The following is a 13,285-nucleotide window of genomic DNA, read 5'->3' as shown; positions in this document are numbered from 1 at the left end:
TTTAATATTATCATAAGATTATTTTAAATACCTTAAAAACTTTGCTGCTATCAAAAGTAAATAAATAAAATTATAAAGTAAAATGTATGAGATATTTCAGCAAACTCTCAGGAATGTGTCCCTGGGGTACCCAAGGACCCACAGCAATAAGCCTGTTACATCGACCATGAAACTTCACAAGAGTATTTCCAAGGCGATGGCACCTAGAAATACCTGACTTCCCTCATGTTCCCTCTTTAAGACAATCTGAGCAGAGTTTAGTAAATCTTTCATCTTAACAATGTGGTTGTTAGTAATATCAGAGACTATAAATTCCATTTACGAGAAACTTGGCAAAAAGGAAGCAAGGAAGAAAGGGGGAAGGGAGGAAGGAAAGGGAAGGAGAGAGGGAGGGGAAAGAAGAGAGAGAGAGAGAGGAGAGAGAGTCAGATTTAAACCAGCCAAAGGGCATTATAAAATAGTCAGAAAATTAAGTCATATTCAGAGAACTAAGAAGTCTCTCAGCTATTTCTTGAAATTTATTAATTCCTAATATCAGTCTATTGTTCCTATAAATTAGCTAATGCTTAATAATCATAATTGAGGTAAAGACATCTTCAACCCAATAAAACTAGGATATTTTATAGCTTTTACAACAGCATGGTTAAACCAGTAGAATTTTCTTGTTGTTGTTGTTAATGTTTGTATGCTAACTGGATTTGAGTCCAAATTATAGAATTACATTGAACATTCTGCTCTATTCTATTCCAAGAGCAAACTGCTTTATGAAGTTTAAGTGCTGGGGCCAGCTTTGTGGCATAGTGGGTAAAACCAGTGCTATGCCTCAATCCTATATGGGCAGTGGTTCAAGTCCCAGCTGCTCTGCTTCTGATCCAGGTCCCTGCTAATGTGTCTGTGAAAAACAGTGGAAGATGGCTCAAGTGCCTGGGCCCTGCAACCACATGGAAGATCCGGAAGAAGCTCCTGGCTGTTGGCTCCTGGCTTTGGCTTCGCCCAGTCCCAGCCTTTGAGGCCATTTGGAGAGTGAACCAGCTGATAGAAGATCTTTGTCTCTGTAACTCTTTCAAATAAATAAAGTAAGTGTTTATTTTATTTATTTATTTTTTTAAAAGAGAATTTGAGTGCTGTTAAGACTGAAATCCTTCTGAGGGCAAATCTGTGAAAATTATACCATATTTTTACTCCTGGAGGGACAAGTTTTGGTCATTTTTTAAAAATAACATTTATTTATTTGAAAGGCAGAGTTTCAGAGACAAAGAGGCAGAAGTAAAAAAAGAGAGATCTTCCATCTGCTGGTCCACTATGCAAATGGCCACAACCACAAGAGCTGGGCTGATCGTAAGTCAGGAGCCAGGAGATTCTTCCTGGTCTCCCATATGGGTGCAGGGGCCCAAAACTTGATCCGTCTTCTACTGCTTTCCCAGGCCACAGCAGAAAGGTGGATTGGAAGAGGAGTAGCTGGGACTCGAGCTGGCACCCATATGGGATACCAGTACCACAGGCCAAGGCCTCAATCCACTGCACCACAGCACCAGCCCAAATAAAAAATTTTTAAAGGAGGATATACAGCAAAAATGAAAATGTGTGTTGAGTGTTTAATTCTGAAACAACCTTATTACCACCTCAGAACTAGGTGGAAAATTTACTTGCATTTGGAGAAAACTGAAGATCTACATAACATCACCGTGTTATTTTCAATTAAACAGTCTTAAGGTATAATTTTTTAAGAATTTTCATAATTACATTTTAATTTTTAAATAATTAGGAGTTAGTGTATTTAATGGCAGCCTACTAAAGTGTAAGACCTATGAGAATATGTTGGAAATACATGTTTAATAAATACATGAATGAATGATTGCATATTTGATTTTATTCTTACATTTCCAAGCTCTGTAGAAGAACAATGAAAGTCTCTAGTTTATTGGAAGCTATTAGCAGATAGAATTTATGTCACGAGAAAGCAATTCAAACTCTAAAAATGAGTTAAATTTAGTTTTATTTCATTTCTCCACTCATCAGATTGATAGGTTTTTGTCTCTTTGTTTGATTGTTTTTAGTTGATCAAAACTAGCACATTCTATCATTAGCTATTTGTGTTTTCCTATTTTTGACCCCACACTGTTTTAAGCTTTGTTGATTTTCAGTATCTTACTTTACACATGAAATAGTCCTCAGTTTTATCTGTCAAATTGCTTTAAATTATTTTCATTGCCAAAAAAAAATGATGTCTTAGTGTATACATTATAAAGTACCCTTCCTACTTGTGAAACATGCAATTAATATTTAATTCCTAGAAATTATCATTAATTACAAAACCATTTATTTACTCAGTATTTGTTTTGTTAAATACAGTAATGAGCTAGCATTTAGTTGCTACTTGGCTATCAAACACTAAGCACTTCCACAAATGACTTGTGAAGGTACCACTTTATTTTTTTTTTTTGCAACTGGCAAATGTAATTAGTAACATTAAGGAAATTATTTTTTTACTTCGTTGATTTTATGTTTAGTTAAATGGGGTTACAAGAGACACAATTCATAGTTATAAAGTTTAAATTATTTGTAATAATTTTGTGAAAAATACTTTTGATAATGTAGTTTTACTGTTTTCTAGTATATGTTAGTAAATGCTCAATACTTTTTTTTTTTGCTGTAGAAGCAAAATAAATTTTGAAACTTACATGACTATTACAAAGATCATATTTCCCTCACAAGCATGGTATTGTCTGGAAAACTTCAAGGTCAAAACTACATTTGGTAAGGAAATTGCAGAAAAACAAAAAACATTTTAAGGCTTAACAAATTAAGACTTTTAGATAAAGAAACAGGTGTGATTTTTTAGACTGATTTACATAAATGACAATCTGCAGGATATTTTATCATTTTGTTTAATAATGACTTCTAAATTTATAATATGTTATGTTATTGTGATCAATTGTCTACTAAGAAGTATTGCAATAAAAAGTAAGTCTAGAACAACATTTTTAAAACTCTGAAACTACAGTCATAAAAAATACTTTTAAAATTAAAAGTCCGTTTAATATTAAAAGTGTTTCCATAAAATGCTTGAGGAGTTATATTACTTATAATTTTCTCTAAAGAAATTGGTATAGGAGTATGTGTTCAAAGAGAAAAAAATAACAATGAAAATGTTTGACTGTTAAATAAGAGCCCTTTAATGTGGGTTTTTTAAATGCATAATAGTGGGTATCAAATGGCTATTAGGGTAGTTAGATTCTATTGGATACCTTTTAAAGTATAATGTAGCACTTTTGCTTCAGAAAAGTATGTCAATATTATGATATGCCGAGAACTACAACTTTTTATAACTATTTGAACTGAAGATGAATAATTTTATATGCTAATTTTAAACTATATTAGGAGGATTTTCCATTTAATATACATAAATTTCCTTCAATCTAGAAGGTGGAGCTAAATCCGTCTTAATCTATTAAGAGTTGGCTACACTTAGTCCTTGCTTCCAGAGAATCAGGTACAAAAAGGGAAAGACTATGTCCCAGTGAAGGAACCTGGCAAAAATTATCTTTACCAAATGATGAAGGCTAACAATTCCAAGTGATGTCATAGGGTATCATGTACCCTCTGAATGATAAGTAAGATATCTCAACTCTGATATTCTTCTGAAAACCCATAAACCTAAGCAAATCATGAGAAACACAACAGACAAATCACAGCATTTTACAGTCTACATGGTTAGTATGCTTCATAATCAAGGGCATGAAAAATAGGGAAGACTGGGAAGGTCACAGACCAGAAGGAGACAGGGAGATACGGCAACTAAATGCAATATCAAATTAATAGAAAAATAGATGAAATCCAAGTAAAGTGTAGAGTTTAGCTTTATAAAATGTGTAAGAGATTCAAAGGGGTTAAAAATTCTTAGAGAAGTCATAAAGGCAAAATGTTTGAAGACAATTGATCCCATGGAAAATCTTACAGGTGTGCAAGTAGATATGACTTTTTAATTAGAATGTGGCTTTTAATACAAGCATTTGAAAATAGACTAAATTACCAGTATTATAACAGATAAATAAATTATATAATTAACTAATGAGTACTATACATCAGTTAATAAGAATGAATTAGAATTGAATCAACAGTTAAATAAAACATAATAATGCTCAGTAAATAAAGCAAATTGTCAAGTGACGTGCAATGTGATGCTATTTATTTCAAATTAATACATACTCAAAATAATCCTATTAATTTTATGAATACATGCATACTTATAAAAAATAAATTCATGGGAATGTGATGCATGTACTTTAAGCCAGTAGTTCAGTTTTAGTAGGAAGAAAAGCGAATTCAGTTTAGAGGAAGTATCTAGAGGATTCTAATTTACTATACAACTTTATTTACTTAGTTTAATGTAATCTTAATCAAATGTACAAAAGTAAAATGGTTAAATGTATATGATTACTTTATTACTATCTTTTTCTAATGACAGTTTTCAATAATTAAAAATAAATTGGGAGTGCAAGTAGGCAGTCCAACCAGAGCTCTGACAGAAACTGTCTGATGGGAAGTGACAGATGCTCCCAAGAAGAGATCTTGCTTTAAAGTCCAACTGGTGGACTGAAATGACCAAACCCATTATCCACCAGGCTCTTGGCTTTCAGAGTTCAGGTTTAGGGTGGACCTGGTGAGAAAGGACTTCAGTCTAAGGTCAATCAGCATGCTTGAGATTGATTCAGACACATATGCAAAACAAAAATCAGGTTCATGACAGAAAATAATATGAAAAGATTAAAACCATGAGTCATCAGGTTTGACCAAAGAAGTACTTGCACAGTATTTCCCAAAATATTTTAGATGTCATTGATAGCAGGGTCATTTTTGTCTACTATTCTTTCAAATGCTTTTGTTCTCCCATTCTAAAATGAAATACAGGGACCAGTGTTGTGTTGCAGCAGGTTAAGGTTATGACACTGGCATATCACATAGCCCCAGTCTCAGCTACTCCACTTTTAATCCAGCACCCTGCTAATATGCCAGTGAAGGCAGAACAAGATGGCCCAAGTTTGGGGATCCCTCCCACCCATGTGGGAGACCAGGTTGGAGTTTCTGGCTCCTGGCTTTGGCCTGGCCTGACCTAACTGTTGGAGCCATTTGGAAAGTAAACCATCAGATGGAAGACTGATTCTCTCTTTCTCACTCTTTCAAATAAATAAATAAATATTTTCTAAAGAGTAGAAATGAAAACAATACCAATTTCACAGGATGATAGTATTAAGTGACTTGTTATTTGTAAGATATTTAAAACAATAATTGGCACCAAGCTAAGTGTGACATAAGTGCTCATAAAGCAAAAGTAAATTAACACTATGTCTAAGAGAAGTTCTTCTCTTTAGCAATGTTGATCTATTTCAATTCAGATAAATTAATTGTCTCATTTGGCAGGAACAACACGGCCATATGCCATGTTGACCTCCATGAATTTTTCTCTAAAAACTCCAAAATGTATCCTATTTTGTGTGTGTTGACAAGCGTTGAAAAGTGCAAAGCTTTTCTTCTTTCTCTTGTCTTTCATAGTAACACTCATGTTCTGGGTCAGACTCAGCGCAGAGGACTGATATAAGCAAGGAGGAGCTGAGGTGGCCAGCCCTTCCCTGCCATGCTGCCTACACTACCCAAATCCCCACACGATTCTAGCCAACAAAAAACTGGAGCTTCTGCAAAACCACCTCTGCAAACTGTGGCTGGCTGAAAATAACCAACATGGACTGCTGAGTGAATTCCTGAGACATGTTCCTGACATTTCTACTCCCATCATGCATCTGATGTTATTACACTTCCAAGATTTCCAAAAAGGGACAAGGAAATGGGCGATACCTAAACCTGATCCCAAACTTCAACTCAGACACCACTCTCCAATGCCTTCAGATCACGTAAACCGGTTGCCTTCCACCTCACTGAATACAACATACTCTTCAGTATGCTCACACTTCCTCTTGAGGGTATACATTCACTTTGCATGCAAATGTTTTTCTGCTGACCATTGCCTACATCTCCTCCTTAAATTCTTTTCTGCATTTGAGATAGGAACTTGGTCCCAGTGACCCCGTGAGAAAACTGCAAAAGAAGACAGTGAAAAGTTTCAGAAATAGGCATGTGTGAGTCATTTGCCATTTATCCAGATATGAACCCTTTGATTTTTACATGAAAATGAAACCATTGATGGGTAGAATAGAGCACCTAGGTTTTATAAATCATGTACTGTCACCATTGTGCAACTTTTAAAAACTTTTACACTTGAAAAATATTTGTTTATATAATTTAAAATTTTTAAAAGCAAACTTATTAAAATTATAAATAATATTTAAAATATTAAAATACATGATCTGGTCAAAATATAAATGCTCTTCCCTTCTGAAAGTTGAAAGTTACTTCACTACTAGCACTGTTGCCTAAAATTTCATTAAATTGATTATTTCTCTTCTCCATGTCAAAGCAAAGTTGATCTTAGCTCCAAAAGTGCTATAGTTTATTAAGAGATCTACGGTTCCATAATTGAAGATTTACATATACTTGCAATACTTTCAAATATTAACATGCTCCAGCCTATAATGTGGATAGAGTGTCACTCAAGAAAATGTGAAATCTGTCTCCTGAGAAATTAATAGAACATCCAGGCAGTTTCCAATGCTGTTCATTGAGAGTAGAGGGCTTGAATTCACTAACATCATTGAAGGCAACTTAATGAAAGAATGCATTATTCAAAACATATTATTGTTTTGTCTTTTTTAATATCAATATCATGCAATGTGGAGCCATATGCCACTTGTCAGTTGCAACACTCACATCTGGCATAAAGCCTATAGCTGAAAGCACTAGTTGTTTCCATCAAGTTGTACTAAAAAGCTTACCTTAAATGTAAATAAAACAGTTGCAGAAATTTCAGAATGTAAGTGTGTTTAAAATTTCAGAAAATCCAAGGCTTTGGTTGATAAGATGCAGAGTTGCCTCATTTTTATTGTTATAATATGAAGGGCTGAGTGACAGATTAAATTATTAAAAGATTACACTCCTCTGGCATTAGGAGAGAGGAAGAAAGAAACCCTTGGTGCTGAGTCCTATTTTGATTATCTATAGTGGTCAAATAACAATAGTATTTATTCAGTAGTTCATTCTATTGTTCATCATTTAATCTTCTCTAATCACTGAGTTGATTAACAAGTGACTCATGATCACAACTACAATCACCTTATTCTGATTAGCTTATTCTTTCCATTTAAAAAACTGTGTCAAGACTTTAATGAATATAATATCAAAATAAAATTGTGGAGTATATAAAAATATATCTAGGTACCCAATGCATATGATAAATGTACATCAGACTGAACCTCACGAAACTAGCACTATATAGGCTAAAACGATCAAATATCAGCAACTTCAATAGGTTTATTCTAATAATTATGTAATTTCAAACAGAAATGATCATTTGGTCTTCCAAATATTTTAATATAGGTAGTCATATACTTTAAACAGAAATTTGATTTTTCCTAATATAATTATTTATCAATATAATAAATAAAAAATAAAACCTAATGTAATTTTCCATTTCAAGTCTATTACCCATATGGAAAAAAGTCATATGGTGTATCAGAACATTAGTGTGTTCTCTCACTTCTATTAAAAGTGACCTATTCTTGATTTAAAAATCATGTCCAATGTGAATTAATGTTATAACTAGTACTCAAACAGTATGTTACACTTTATGTTCTGTGTGGGTGCAAACTGATGAAATCTTTACTTAATATATACTAAATCGATCTTCTATATATAAAGATAATTGAAAATGAATCTTGATGTGAATGGAATGGGAGAGGGAGCGGGAGATGGGAGGCGTGCAGGTGGGAGGGAAGTTATGGGTGGGAAAAGCCATTGCAATTCATAAACTGTACTTTGGAAATTATATTTACTAAATAAAAGTTTAAAAAAATCATGTCCATTATATAAATTATTAAGTAAGAGAAAACAAGGCAAAAATAGATCCCTAAAAAGCAAGAAAATTTACTAAGAATGCGTAAAATAAGACTAAGCTTTTTTTTTTTTTTGGTAACAATTACCTACTATTTTAGTGATGGAAATTTCTTATGATAAAACTTATTCTGGGTATTTCAGTGACTCTAACACCAAACATTACTCATCCCCTACTGGGGCAGTGACACCTATGTCTGACCAACCAGAGTTCTTTAATCCCCTGACCAATGGGATAGGATCAATGCTGGCCATGTCATAGACACTAGATTGATTTTTTTTCTACTGAAAATAGCATCACCTTTGTGTTGCAATTTCAGGCTGTTAATATCTTAGTTGGAAGCTGCTAGTGTTGAAATTTTCCATTTGGACACTTCCTGCCTGAGAGTGAAGCCAAGTAGGAATAGAGAGCTCATGAGACATTGATGGAGGTAGGGATGACGTCGCTAATAGTGGATATTTCTTAACAGTAAAGCCTCACACATGGGTTGTGGAATGGAAGGGAGACAAAATCAGACCATCTCCAGTGTCTCAAGCATTCCGCATTGGTCATTAGGGTGGGAAAGAAGGAAATCATCTTAAAATGGACCATAGACCATGTTGTTGAGAAAACAGCAAGGTGGGACCAAAGATGAAATTGACTTCATTTATGATTTTTTTTTCTGAAACTAGCCTTGCTTACACAGCTGACAGCAATTCACATTAAAAAGATTTATAATCTGATCTGTTAGCTTAGGCATGTTCCAAAACGAAGTAAGAGATATGGAGAGAATGAAGTAAGAGATATAGAGAAAACAGCCTGAGAGTAGATATCAGGAACAGGCTGCTTGTTTTTAACCAACAGCTTTGTTTTTGTTCCTAAGTTCATATGCCCATAACATACCTATCTTTTCAGTGTCTTGCTGAGTTGTGCTTTAAATATGTAATGCTGATAGGGCTGAAATGTTTGACTCAATGACCATGTCCTAGGCTTCAGATTAGGATGGCAATGGAAAAAAAAATTTTTGCACTGTAAACAGCAACTGTAACAAAAGGGTGATTCTGTGTGTGAACATTGGGCAGAAAAACCTTTAGATTTTCCAACATTTTTTCAAAATTACCTTTCAAAATTTGACTCTGGCATTTTTCATGATGGTGGTCCATGCCACAGTGGCAGTGTACACTCAGTGGTTATGAGTTTTATTGTGGGATCAGGGTGACCTATGTTCAAGTCTCAGCTCTGGTATTTGATACCTTGGGCAAGTTATTCACTCTAAATCTACTTTGCTTGCTTGGAAAGTAGAGTTGGTGATAATAAACTAGCACTGTGATGAGAATTGAATGAATAAATAAATAACAAATGAATTAGAGATATACAAAGAGAATAGATGATCTGGTTTCTTGCTTTCATATAGTCCTATGCATACAATATCCAACGTAGAAAAATTGTTAAAAAAAATCTTTGGTGGTCAGTGACGCATGGTCATGGGTTACAGTTCCATTTCTCTTGAAATTAAGTAATTCTTCCACATCCTAACCAACCTTCTTATGAAAGTAGAAACATTCCTTTGAGTTTTGTCTTTTCTGAAAAAAAAAAATCCAATTATCTTCAATGTGATATATTTAAACATTGTTATCATTTACCATCCTTCCTCTCCAGGTTAGGTTACCTGAGTTTTCAAAATGTCCTTAGAGCTATTATTTCATTTTTTTTTATGAATTACAATGGCTTTCTCCCCCCCATAAGTTCTTTCTTTTATTTAATAAACATGAATTTACAAAGTGCAACTTTTGTATTGTTGTGCCCCCCCCCCAACTTCCCTCCCTTCCACGGCTCTCCCCTCTCCCACCCCCTCTCCCATCCCGCCCTTCATCGAGTTTCATTTTCAATCACCTTCATATACAGAAGATCAACTTAGTATACACTAAGCAAGGATTTCAACAGGCGGCACTCACACAACCGCACAAGGTATAGGGCATTGTTCAACTAGTAGTGTTGTTTTTAAGTTTCATAGTAAAACACATTAAGGATAGAGATCCTACGTGGGGAGCTGTACTCAGTGACTCCCGTTGTTGATTTAAAATTGGCACTCTTATTTATGACATCAGCAATTACCCGAGACTCTTGCTATGAACTGTCTAGGCTATGGAAGCCCCTTGAGTTCACCAACTCTGAACTTGTTTAGTCAAGGCCATATCACGGTAGAGGTTGTCACTGTTGTTCGTGAATCTGATTCTAAGGATTCTTCTGTCCACAAGTGGCCCTGACAATTTGTCCATCATTTATTGGGGTTTGCTAAAGTTAGGGAATATCTTCTAGTGGCATCTAGATTGATTTTTAACTTTAATTCAGTAGAAGCAGTAAACACACATGCACACACACATTCACTTCACTTTTCTGCTAAGAAGAAGCAATCTTTGCAAAACAATGGGTAGGCTTCAATCAATAATGAAGGTTTGTAGCAGAAGGAAGAATACTTCATAAAAAAGAAAATCATTAAACAGAGAGTATTTAAGTAGGGAAAATATTTTTCTTTTAAAAAAGGAAATCCTTAAGCTTTATCCAAATGAACCAGAAGGTCATATTCCTCAATCAGGAATTGAGCTAAGTAAACCTTTCAGACTACCAATTCCTGATTCAGCAACAATGAAAAATTTATTGATGGCTGTTCTTGGCATTGGTCCTTCCTTCTCTGCCACAGAGATCCTATTAATGGAAATTGCACATAAGTTTTCTTCATTTTGTTTCTTCAGATTTATTCCTGTCAGCAGGTAAGAATGGCAACTGTTTGGAATCAAAAACACCATTAAGAAAATATCATCCCCTATTCTGTGGAATCTGCTAGAATTGGTGTATTACTGCTTTGCAAAATCAATGCCTAAGAGTCATACAGGAACTTTTGTCTGATTAACTGACAAGAATCACAATACAGCCATGCTCGCTGCTGTTTTGAGCTAAAAATGAAGGGGGACAAGTATGTCTGGAGATAATAATTTTTTTTGGAGAATAGAAGAAATGGCATATGATGCCACTTGTTTCTGCCCCTCTGTTGATAGCAGCTTAGAAGTACATTGGGATGAGTAGTGTTCAAAGGGATTATTATTTTCAACTGGTGCCACAGCTCACTAGGCTAATCCTCCGCCTGTGGCACCGGCACCCCAGGTTCTAGTCTTGGTCGGGGCGCCGGATTCTGTCCCAGTTGCTCCTCTTCCAGTCCAGCTCTCTGCTGTGGAGCGGGAAGGCAGTGGAGGATGGCCCAGGTCCTTGGGCCCTGCACCTGCATGGGAGTCCAGGAGGAAGCACCGGCTTCGGATCGGCACAGTGCGCCACTGCAGCACGCCGGCCATAGCGGCCACTTGGGGGGTGAACCAACGGAAAAAGGAAGACCTTTCTCTGTCTCTCTCTCTCTCACTGTCCAACTCAGCCTGTCAAAAAAAAAGGGGGATTATTATTTTCAAATAACTTAGGAAAAGCCTAGCTTTAATGCATCATCACCACAATTTCTTTGTTTCAGAATTTGGCAAGTGTAAGAGTAAACATGCAATTTTTTCAACCTTGGCTATTCTCATTCCTCCATACTAGGCCCAGATCTCTTGAATTCTTAAGTACTTGCTGAGCAAGACCACATTAATTACAGTCAAACAAGACAGACACAGGAGAGCAGGGCCCTGGAACCTCATCTAAATACAGGAGTGCCACCTCTAGAATGCAATAAAATGAAGAAAAATCATGGCATATGAAAGAAAATAACAACAATGACAATGCCTAACATTATGAATGCTTTAAGACTTTAGATTCATTTCTAACATGATGTCTAAAGGGAAATAACACCCACTTATTGAATATTTTTAATAATATATGTGTTTTATGGATGTCAACTAATTTAATCACAACAGTTTTATGAGGTCACCTAACATATTATGACTTCATTTTTAGGCAAAGACACCAAATTGAGGGAAAAAAAAAAACAACTAGTCCTGGTCATCTACTTGGTAATGGTGGAGGTTTCAAGCCCAGAATCCAAATCTAGAGGTTATGCTGATACCTGTGCAATAAGGCAAGTGATGTTGTGAGCTTAGAAAGGGTCTCTAGAAGTGGGCTTACAGGTGTGCTTCAGTAAGTTGTGACTATTGATAAGTAATTTCAGAGAGCAGGCCCATTGTATGTAGTGATATTTGCCATCCTAACTCTAGGGTTTGAAAATTCAAGGGAATTCTCAGTAGTGTAGATCTTTGGGATTAGGAAGACTACTAAAAATGGTATTCGTAAGTGGAAAATAGAGGAAATGATCACCTGCATCAGGACAGTGTGGGAACTGAGACTCAGACACAAAGGAAAGCCTCTGTCTCAAGGTCAAGGCTAAACTGGCGGTAGGAGTGACTTTAGGTCAAGTGTGACAATGTCAGAGTGGTGACTTTTAAATCCAACCTGTCTAAACTGATAACCATGGATCTGAGAGATGGGCAGCGTAGGAGGCTCCTGTGGTCAAACAGCTCACTCTCCAGAGGAAGCTTGGCAATTCTCCCCAGGGCTGGCCTTAGCATTTCAGGATAGGCAAGTTATCATAGACAAGCTATTGTCTAAGCCAGGGTTAGCATAAAGCCAAAAGGAGAACTTGGGCTGCTTTGAGGTTCATTATCTTATTTTCCGCATCAAGCAATTAAAGCCTCTCTGGGATGGCCCAGACCTGTGTGTGAATCACTGAGTAAAAATGACTCAGGATACTGTATTTGACACTGATGGCTCGTTCAAAAAACACACCCACGTGTGGGAGCTTAGGTTCTTGAGCTCCTCCATTTGATCTGGAAGCGGTTGTCATGTTGGGCTGTACTTGATTTTCCAGATTTTGTTGGCTGTCCTGATTGATTCTTTCTCTCTCCTTTTCTACCATTAAATCTTTTACCTTTTTGGAGCTGGGGTCACCATGATCATTGGTGGGTTTTGATTCTTAATAAAATATACATTTCTTTGGAACTTTGAGGGACATCCTTCCTGTAATTACATCCTGGTTTCTGTCTTCCCCAAGCTACACAAAGCAGGAAAAATAACTTTATAAGTTTTTGTATTTCCTCTTTGCATTTGTTTTTGGGGAACAGAGTCATCAGTAAGAGAACAACAGAATGAATATCTCATAAACATTTGATGCCATTAAATAAAAGATTCTACTTATCTGGACATTGCAGATTCAGTAGTGAGGCAAATAAAATTTGTTCATCCTTAACCAATGCCATAGTGTAAGATCATAAAAGTAGTTTGTGCTAGAACCAGTTCCGTACCAAGCACATTACCAAAATAGAAGAGATA

The sequence above is a fragment of the Oryctolagus cuniculus genome, chromosome 6 (genome assembly GCF_051225735.1).
Source record: "Oryctolagus cuniculus isolate XC-2025 breed Fujian yellow rabbit chromosome 6, ASM5122573v1, whole genome shotgun sequence".
NCBI classification, from domain to species: Eukaryota; Metazoa; Chordata; class Mammalia; order Lagomorpha; family Leporidae; genus Oryctolagus; species Oryctolagus cuniculus.
Note: the sequence above shows the minus strand (reverse complement) of the source record.